Genomic DNA, 11,505 nt, shown 5'->3' on the forward strand with positions numbered 1-11,505 from the left:
AACATCAAAATAATTATGAGGAGTCATGAACACCTGTCCTCCACATTTTGATGTCAAGTTTCAAATACTAGAATTGTGGTTAACAGAATTCTAGCATTTAGACTTGTAATGATTAAGTATGCTGAAAGACGGCTTCTTTCTCTAAGTTTAGCAGGTGGCAAACCAATGAGACTGTATAAAGATCTCAACTCAAAAAGGAGAGACTTCGCAACTTAGTCATCTCTACGGAACTAAGCCATGCTTAGAGTGATCACAACACTGGGGATGCTTTCCTCGTCTTTACAGGGTCCTGTAAATCCTGAGACTTAAGTAAGAAAGAAGAAAAGTGGTCACATGTATATACAACAATAAAACTGAAGATTTAGGAAATGTGGTTCCTAAAAGGGGGAATTACATGGAGTCTGTAAAGCTAAAGCATTACTGTTTTGAATATAACCAGGCTGGATAGTTATAGCAATCCCTATAGTGTATTCAGTTTTTGAAGAATAGGTAAAGATTACATAGGCTGAAAAAAAAATGAGGTAATATGGCCAGACATTATGAATTCATATATTAATAAAGAATATTTCTTTGATGTCATAATTGTAACAGATGGTTGTTCAAAACTAATATTTAGGAAATCATCCATTGTACACATTCATATGTGCCATGTAGCCCTGTTCCATAGCCTGAAATATGTATCTACCTTTGTAGGACTTGCAGAACATGAGTAGATTTGGCATACTACAAAAATGAGGACAATAGAATGACAAATTTTGTCATTCAAAATCACATTTTGCTGTAGACTAACTGGCTGTGTTGACCTCTTTTGATAAATTGAAACTATAATGGTACACTTTGTATAAGGAAAATTCTGGTAGATGGAGAAGGCAATAAAAAAACAAGCCTTGGTTGTTCAGCTCTGGGAGAGTGTGGAGAGCCAAGGCTGACAGGAGTGGAGTGACCATGGGAAACAGGCTGCTGTCCATGCATGGTGTCACTCTTCTAAGAAACAGATTGAAGGAGACCTTGAAGATGGAGGGAACTGCTTCGTGCAGGAACACGGACTCCATTTGATCCTGAAGGATACAATACTGTCTTGTGTTTGGTCTTCATATATGCTTCTGTTTCAGCACTTCCTTCCGTCTGATTTTTTTTTATTATTCATTGATTACATTGTATTATGTGATATAGTTTCTTTGGAACTGGGAATCACCTCCCCCCAACCCCCCGCCTGATTTGTTCTTTTTTTTTTTTTTTTTTAAATTTATTTATTTATTTTTTTTTATTTTTTTTCTTTAATACTCATTTATTCATTAATTACATTGCATTACATGACTGGGATTCCCCCCCCCTTCACCCCAAACCCTTCCCCCATCATGAATTCCTTCACCTTGATGCATAACCACAGCTCAAGTTCCGTTGAGATTCCCTAATTAAAAGTTTACACCATACAGAGTCCAGCATCCCACTTGTCCAGTTCAAGTTCAACGGCCTCTTAGGGAGGCCCTCTCAGGTTTGTAGGCAGAGCCAGCAGAGCGTCACCTCGATCAATTAGAAGCTCCAACATATCATCAGCAACAGTCCAGGTATGATGAGGCTGGTGCAGAGTCCACTGATTGACATAGTCCGTCTTAGGGTTTCCCCTTGTCCAGTTTTCCGCTGCAAGCATAAAGCTGAGGTGGTTGATTCATCTACTCCCATTTTCCATCTTTTTTTGATTAATGCTTTGATTCCTCCATTTTGTTCAGGGGAATCCCCCTAAAAAAAACTTTGAGGCATTCCCAGTCCAGGCTCCTACATGTACTCACACTACTATTTAGCATGTTTCATTTATTGTTTGATAATGGACAAGATGTGTTGTAAGATCTGAATAACCCAGTAACTGACCCACAAACTGCTGACAAGATCCCATAACTACAATTTCAATCCTATGTTGTAAGTTTGCTCCCTAGGAGCCAAATAGTTATTATGGAGATAAAAAAATCATCAACACGGTAGGAAATTTAAAAACAGTTAAACAGAGCTAGCTTCCTATGGTGCCTCAACTTCTTGTTAACTGACACAGAAAATAAGTCACATCTACGCCTCTGTTTCATTGGCAGCAGAGGACAGTATCGTTAGCTTTGTATGACAAATGCAAAGATTAAAGTTAATATTTGCAGGAAGTCTATAGCCATTTCGTAAATAGAAAATAAATATACCGGTTTTAATGAATCTTTTCCTTTACATTCACAGATCAAAGACAAGGAGGTTGCCACTAGCAATTAAAATTTTAATAACGAGGAATCACCAATGTTTTATGCTGTGGTCTTACTCAAATTATACAACAAAAACACAGCCTGATTGTTTGAAATGCTAACTCTTGTACTTTGTGACACTTTGCTTAACAATATGTCGTTAAATTATAATGCATAAATTGGGCTCAGACTCACACTGGAAGGTGGATTTTAAAAATAGTATTTTATAACAGCAGCAGTTGCCACAATATCTCAATAATTCCTGTATCTTAACTTCCCACTGTGAATTAAATGACACCCCTGGGGATTAAACCAGTGAGGGTTTTCCCACACACTAGGTTAAATCAGGTCCTTTGGAAACTTACTGTGCAGAAATACTTCTGTGCTGACTAATTTAAGGGGGAGAAAGGCCTTTTAGTGTAATAATACTTTATTGTAATTATTTTAATCTTAATGCAGATTTTCCTCAATGTGATACTAATATTAATAATGCTTATAGCTGGATTGCTCAAATATTCCTGGTGCAACTTTTCCAAGTTTCAACATTATGACATACTCTGAGAATATTATAACAGGTTTACTTTTATATCTTTGTTGAAATATATTAGTAAATTGGGGGGGAGGGGAATCCCAGAATATACAGAATTGTACAATACATTTCAAAAATAAAAATTAGGAAAACAAAGAAATGTATTATTAAATACATTCTGTGTGGCTGAAGAGCTTTACCAAGTTTCAGTACTTTAGGAGACTGTATTTCACATATGAATAAATAAATTCCGGTCACAAATATTTTTATTCAGCTCCTAACCTGTGGTATGTAGACGGCTCAGCTCCAAATTTTTCTTCATTTCTTTAGATAAAGAAGCTTCCCTCTAGAAAAGTCAAGCATCTTGGTACAGACACATCCAGTTAGAGATGAATGTTTTTCTCTAAAATACCAACCTATTTAAAAAGAATAATATCAAACAAAGCAAATTAATGCTGATAGCTAGGTTACGTATTTCTTAAGAGTCTTACATGCAGTTCCTACAGGTTTTATGCTGTTTGATATACTAAAACAAAGGAAAACATAACCACATATCAGAAAATACATGAATTAAGTGACCTGTTAGTTTTATCCTTAATGTTCCTGTCTGTAGATTTTTTGTTCACTTAGTCTATGTTCATACCAAATGCCTAATTGGGAGGATGCATAAATCTCAAGATAAAAAGCCATTATAAAGTAAATGTAGTAGTTATTTGCCTTAAACTGAATATTCTGTTTCTGTTGGATGTAAACAGTAACAGCATAGGGTAATAGTTATTTCTTAAATCTGTTCATCGGGCCTAAAAAGGTATTCAAAATAGTAATTCATTTCCTAACTTGACTGTATTGAGAAAGTTGTGATAGGTTTATAAAACTGAGTTGAAATTTCTCCAAATTACATACCTAATGAAAAGCTGAGCTAATGTTTGAATATTGTTTTCTGAATCCTAGTTCAAAATATTCCCAATGTTTTATGATGGAGAATTACAAAATTCAGAAATACCCATGTGAATACAGTTCCTTTTGGTCCCTGGTTCTTCGCCTTGAAGTGCCATCTCTTTGCATGTCCAGTAAATTCATACTATTCATATGTTATCTTCTGTTGACTTACAGTTTATTTTTAAAGCACTAGCTTTATTGTGTCAATTTGTATGTAATCACCAGAGAACACATACATGACAAATTGGTACTAATTCTGTTTTTACATTAAAATCAAGTAAATTCTTAGAGTATTGTTCTAAAATTAACATATCCTTACATTTCATCCACTTTCTCATAAATATTATGTTCTACAAATGAACCACTTTTGACCTAGTTTCCCACTCTGACCATGTGTATTTTTCAGAGTGTTTCAAAACTAGTTTCTCGGGATAGAGTTTCCACTGATCTTTGTTGGTGAGATGTATCTCCTGTAGGCAATACAGATGTTTTATTTTTTTTTTATTGCAGCCTACTTTATGACATTTGATTGAGTTTAAGCCATTTACATTCAGGGTTAATAAGAATGGGTGGTAATTTGGTCCTGTGATTTTAGGAATGGGTTTTTCATTGAGTTAGTTTTCTGTTGTTTTACTGAGATGTTCTTCACATTTGCCTTTGATTTTGGTGAGTGCAATACTTTTCTCTGTCAAGAGAACATCTTCAAATAACCTTTGTAGGGCAGGTTTGGAAGAGGCATATTCTTTCAACTTTTCTGTTAAAGAGTTTTATTTCATTTTTAAAGACAAGGGGAAGCTTTCCTGGGTATGTTACCCTGGACCGACAATTTGCTTTTAAAATCTGGCCTGTAAAGTTTCCTGTGAGAGATCAGCTGTGAAATCAATTGCCATTCCTGTATATGTCAATTGATTTTTTTTCATGAGCACATTTAAGAATATTTTCCTTATGTTCGATTGATGAGAGCTTGATTATCGTGTGTCACAGTGAGGATCACTTTTGGTCAACCCTGTTATGAGTTCTGTGCCCCTCCTGGATGTTGTTTCCCAGTTGTCTCCATATTAGGGAAATTTTTGTTTTTAGTTTCATTTCCTCGAAGCACCTTCTTTCTCATTCAATTCTTCAAGGACTAATAGATGATTCAGTACCATCATTTTCTTCAAGAAGGGTCTTGATTTTCATTTCTTCAGCAACACATTAGTCATTCAGTAGCATGTTGTTTAACTTCATGGCACTGTATATTTCTTTTTTTTTCCCTTCCTGTTGTTGAGTTTGATTTGTGACTTTTTAAGAGGATGTATAGTAACTGTGTAATGGAGACTGTCATGTCCCATGGCATGTTTTGTAACTTCTGTTTTTCCTCCTGTTGTTGATTTTTTGTGTGGCTTTTCACTTGGGGGATTTATAGTAATTATGTAGTAGAGACAAACTTGTCCAGATGTGAGGACACAGTGCAGTGTGCATCTCTACTTTTGGATCAAGGATGGAGTCCCAGTTACACTGTTGGATGTATCTTGACAATGGAATGCTGGACTCTGATATTTTCTGTGTCTGCAATGATGATCTGTGACAGTTTATGAGGAACTGTGCTGTTATAATGATATGGGAGAATTCAGTTGAGGTGGGGGATTAGGGAGAGGAGTAGGGGAAATACGAGGTTCTATGAAATTATATCATAATGATGATAATAAAATAATAATAGAGAATATGGGAGGAAACTGCAAAAACCCAAGTTTTTATGTAAAACAAGTGTTGCAAATGAGTAGCAATGCAGCTTGCATGTGATATTCATGCTGGATATTCTTTAGGAAAGATCCTAGGAAAGAATGTGGCCAAATTATATACAAACATTTGAAAATATGTGAATATTTGGTTAAAGGTATGATATTTATCAAACGCAGGTTGTTGGGCAGTTAGCCTTCATTTGGGAAAGCAGGATCAGGAGGAAAGGGATGAAATAAGGTTATTCATTTGTGAGGTTTAGCACGAGCCAGTGGAAAAAGGAAGCTTCATACAGTAGTAGTTACTAAAAATGCAAAAACAAATCAATATTTTGCATTAAACTCCACTTATAGATCCAATGATTTGTAAATAAAATGCATAATTGTTATCTCTGAGAATTACATTTTGGTAAGTGATCTATTAATAAAAACTATTGAAAAGAATGTAAAATTTTATTCCAGCACACAAAAATTCGTTCAGAACTGTCCAGTATTTCTTATTGTATGCATCAGAAAATCTGTTTCTGAGCTGAAATGATAGTTAGAAAAAACTGAATTATGGAAAAATTTATTCTGTAATTCACCACAATACATTCCCCCCCAAACAGAATTGAATGGTTCTAAAAATAGCTGTAACATGAACATTTAAGAAGGAATTTTCCTGAGAATCACATTGCTAGGCTCATAATTCACTGCCAAAGGCCAATCAGCAAGAATTTCATCAGCAAGCCATGTTCTAAGGGTTAGATGTGGCTCAAAAATATTATATGCTTGTCAGACAGTATAGACAAAATTTTCTTTAGTTCAGACAATATTCTCATTTTCATTGCCTTTTCAGTAATAATTTATTCATTTTTATTTGCATAGCAGAGTTATAGAAGAGAGGCACACAGAGACTTACCATTCATTGGGTCACTCCCCAAATGGCCAAAATGGGTAGAAATGAGCTGATCCAAAGTCAAGAACCAGGACCTTCTTCCAGGTCTTCTATGCTGGTGCAAGGGCCCGAGGAAGTGGCCATCCTCCACTGCTTTTCCAGGCCATATGCAGGGAGCTGGGTCAGAATTAGAGCACCCATGCCAAAGTTGGGAGCTTTAGCCTACTACCCCAGAGTACTGGCCCCTTCCATCGCCTTTTTAGATGAATTGAAGAGGCTGTGTTTTTAATTCTCACTGGCTTGACATTGGTTCCATGATGTCAGAGCGATATGATACTCAAAATTTTTAGTTTAAAAATAAAAGCTGGAATAAAGGCATACAAATAATTCTCATTTTGTATGACATTTTGGGGTAACTAAATTCATCGTAAAACATCTTACGCTGGATAATTTTTTTTATCTTACTCATTACTGTGTCTTTTCCAATTATAGGCAACTCTTTCGTATTTGACTCAGTCTTGTGATTTTGGAATGCATTGAGGTCACTAGGTGAGCCTTCCACTACTTCTCCATGGTGGCTACTTAGGGACTTCACTAATAACGGATGCTAGATATCATTGATCTAAATTTGACACGTTGTGCCTTGTTATAGAAAAGGAGATTTTCTGCATCCTATCACCCAAGCATGCATTATTACAACACTAATAAATCCAGAAAATATATTTAAAGTAAAGTAATAATAGGTATATGTTTACATCTTTTGGCCAGAGATCCTACAAAATGCAATTCTCTAAAATGTTATAGGGCAATGGAAGAGCGTGGGGAACTGGATAAAAATGTGGTGTGCATATACATTTCATATTTGTACACACACACATATATAATGAGACACATATATATAAATATTGGCATATAAATATTGGTATTTAAATATAGAAATAATAGATTTTTCCTTCAGGAATTACTTTTACATCAGGAAAGCCTGAAAGCCTTTTGAGGTCTGTCGGAATACAGCCCGTAGGAAAGCTGGGACAGCGGAGGCCTGTGGGACCCTTTTGGGGAAAGGCTCCAGAAACGAGAAAGCGGAAGGCCCCTCACCCACAGTGTGCTCCTGCCCCCAGTGAGTCCTTGGATGTGTTTTCGTACTCTCCCTGAAGATAGGCGGACATCTGTGCTCTGTTTAGTCAATCAAGGACGGACAGTATTATCTATTCCCTGTTACAATAACCTTTTGACTAGGTCACCATGTTAGCTTTTGTTGTCTCTGTGTTCCTAGACATGATCTAATTCTGAGTTATGTCTGAACCATTGTTTCATGAAATGTGTAAAAACTGAAACCCTGGAAATACACTTTGTCAGTTGCCAAAAGAGAGCACTGTCCCCCCATTTCTTCAGGTCCCATCTCCTCCCCAGGAACCCACAAGGTAAACTTGCAAGGTCTAGAAGGGCTAGCTCAGGGGGATAAATTACAACAGACACCCAGATTACTGTTGATTTGAAATAAAAAGAATTTGGGAGATAAGGAGCAGGAGCCTATGCTAGCATTATAACACAGACTATGACCCCTAAAAAATTGTGGTAAAGTCATCCAGTGAAAACCCAGAAACTGACTTCACAAATAACTTAATATTACGCATTTTCATCTTTCAATATAGTATCAGTATAACACAGCTACTTCTGTCTTACTAAAATGTCATCAGTCATATACTACTAATAATACTTTTGTTGAGCATATCCTATGAACGGAGCATTATCCTAGAAAGTTTCAATAATTGTCTCAGGGCAGACATTTGGCTCAGTGGTTAAAACACCACTTCTGACACCTTAGTCCCTCATGGCAGTGCCTGGTTTGGATCTCAGCGCTGCTTCCAGTGTGTTTCCCAGTAATACACACTCTGTGAGGCAATAGGAGATGATTTAAGTACCAGCCCTGCCACTCATGAAAAACTTGGGTTGAATTTATATCTCCTGTCTTCAGCGTAACTATTGCTGACATTTGTGAACCAGCATATCATAGTTGCTCGCTCTCTCCTTTGTAGATTAATAACACAAATTAATATATGGTTTAATACAAAAATCTAATACCAAAATATATCTGTAAATAATGTATCCCTACTTGAAGCAGAGAGATTAAGACATGGGGATTGTAAAGCAAAGCATGAATGGTAGGACATATAGTGGTGGATTTCTTCTGAAAGTTACCCTCTGAGACACGCAAAGCAGAAGCATACTGGGAAATGGCCATTGATTTAGAATTCCACAGTTTATAAGCAAGATAGTTAAAAGACATTGTTTTCAGAAACTTACAGGGAGTGTGAAATGGAAGCAATAATAGTCGTGCAAAATTCTTGTTTCTCTGCTGTCAAGAAGATTTAGGAAAATGGCCTTAAAAATGTGAAGATGGGAGGCCAGGGCGGACCCAGCACGGTAGCCTAATGGCAAAAGTCCTCGCCTTGCACACGCCTGAATCCCATGCAGGCATTGATTTGTGTCCCAGTGGCCCCGCTTCCCATCCAATGCCCTGATTGTGGCCTGGGAAAGTAGTTGAGGACGCCCCTAATCCTTGCGACCCTGCACCCATGTGGGAAGCCCAGAAAAGACTCTGGGCTGCTGGCTTCAGATCAGCTCAGCTCTGGCCTTGCAGCCACCTGGGGAGTGAATAAATGGATGGAAGATTTTTCTCGCTGTCTCTTCTCTCTGTATATCTGATTTTCCAATAAAAATAAAATAAATCCTTAAAAATGGTGAAGATGGGAATGGATGCCTTCTAATTTAAAACGATGCTAGAGTTCTAAATGTAAAACAGTAGAATCTAACTGTATCAATACACTCTTACAATATATATCATGTTTTCTCATGTCTAAAGCAGCTCTTGCAATATGGCATTAAGCATTTCCTGGACTTTGTCAAAGGTACTCCTGAATTTGACTTATCTATTTAGTGACTGGATCAAAATAGTTCTTTTTCCTTTTCTACACAATAATTATAAAAACAAATGCTTCTTAAGCTTCTTACAAAGTTTCACTGGAAATATATTTATAATTCTAGAACAGCTGAACCAAAGTAGAGTTCAAGAAAAGATCAGTATTCTCTGTATAGAACATACCATTTTCTAAGATGTCAGTTACTTATCATGAGAAACATGGGATTTCATGAAGTATGAGGTCTCTCGATCTTTTAATGGCCACAGGTTAGTTAATCCTTCGTCCAGGCTTCTACCTGGCCCAGCCTTACCTGCTATAGGCGTTTGGGGGGTAAATAAGCAGAATGACAATTTCTCTCCTTCTCCCTCCTCTCCACCTCTGTCTCCATATCCAGCTATCTTTGAAATAAATAAACACATGATTTGCAAATATTTCTCTCCACTTCTAATGGCTCTTTTACTTTTGGTGTTCTGCAGGGAATCAGTTTGTGATTCTCTGCGGAGCATGTGTTTGGTGATTTATCTATGAAGGCTTGACCTACCCCACATGCCTTGATTTATTTCCTATGTCTTCATGGTTTCGTATGGTAGCTCTAGTTTTAGGTTTTAGATTCAGATCCGTACTCTAGTTTGAATTCACAGGTGTAGTGTGTGTGAATAGTGCATCAATGTTCTCTTCCTAAAATATGTATAATTATTGGTGTGCATGGTGAAAATATCCTTTCTCACTAAAATTTCTTTGTGATATACCAAAAGTAAAATTTTCATATTTCTAATATCTTTGTTAAAAATTTTTTACTCTTTTAAATTTGAATTTCAATATTTTGTCACAGTGTTGTTTGCTCTGAAGTGAAATGGCGATGAACCTCAGACTTTGAGTCCTGGTTGCTTTAGGTCCTTTGACCTATAAATTTTAGATATCAGATGGCCAATTTTTTTACCAAAAAAAAAAAAAAAAAAAAACCCAGGGCAAGTTATTTCAATAATGTTATATTAAATGTATAGGTCTTTTGGGGAAGAATTGACATTTACATAATAATTCATCATCTCATATATACTCATGCTACATTTCTCTTATTTTGAGATATTTAACCTTAATGTCAGCAATAAATTCTTAATATATTTATCACGTATATTCATAAATATTTTATGCTTGGTGCAATGGTAAATGAAGAATATATTTCAAGTTTTTTTATTATAAAATTACAATTTTAATGTTTTTACTTATTTGTAACAATAACAGCAAAATTGGACATAAAGAGGTTTGAGTTTCGTGTTGGCATGTTCACTCCCAAATGCCTGTGACAGCCAGGGCTGCACCCTGGCGAAAGCCAGGATGTGACTTCACCTACCGCCTCCCCAGTGGCTCACAGGAAGCCAGTGGCTGGGAATCATTCCCTCCCTTCCCAGATGAATTAGCCAGAAGCTGGACCATAACATTGTAAACAGGGCATGTGCTGGCACTCCAATCTGGGACATTGGCATGCCCAGGAGCTATCTAATTCACTGCACCACCGTTAAACTTCACATTGATCTTATATTTTAGAAGCTTGTTGAACTCATTTTTGAGTTTTGTAGTTTTCCACTATCAGATTTCCTACACAGATGTTTGTCTCACCTATGAATGTAGTTTTTACTTCTTTTAAAGTGTAGATTAATTTCAAGTCTTTTGCTTGCCTTAATACAGTAGCTTCATCTTCCAGTATAATGCTGATATATATACATGTATATATATATCAGCATTATATATATCTCACATATATTGAAATTAGATGTACTTAGCTTGTTCACACTTCTGGAGGGAGGTATTTCTTCCACTATTTGTTATGATATCCACTGCAAGTTTTTTGTAGACATCCCTTGTCAGGATAAAGTTCTCTTCCAAATTTTAGTATTTATCAGAAAATGAATACTGAATTTTCTCAAATACTTTTCTTCTGTGGATGTTGCTATAATAATATTGGTCTGCCTCTTAAAACCACTGACAAATTAATCACAATAAATGGCATTCACATATTACACTAACTTTATATTCCTAAACAAACCCTCACATGTGTTGTTTTTGATTTCTGTTTATTACTGGATTTCAGCTCCTAAAATTTCATGATAAAGTTTCTACATTCATGAAAGGTGTTTTTTTTTGCAGTTTTTGTTTCTGATTATTTTGATATCAGCATGAAACTGGTCTCTTGGAATTTCTGAGAAATAATCCCTCCTGTTCAGTGTTTTTATAGAATTTGTATAATACTGTTCTGTTAAAAACTAGCTATTTGCTAAAACCTAACAGTAAAGCTATTGAG

Source organism: Ochotona princeps, chromosome 23, assembly GCF_030435755.1.
Source record: "Ochotona princeps isolate mOchPri1 chromosome 23, mOchPri1.hap1, whole genome shotgun sequence".
In the NCBI taxonomy this organism is placed as follows: domain Eukaryota; kingdom Metazoa; phylum Chordata; class Mammalia; order Lagomorpha; family Ochotonidae; genus Ochotona; species Ochotona princeps.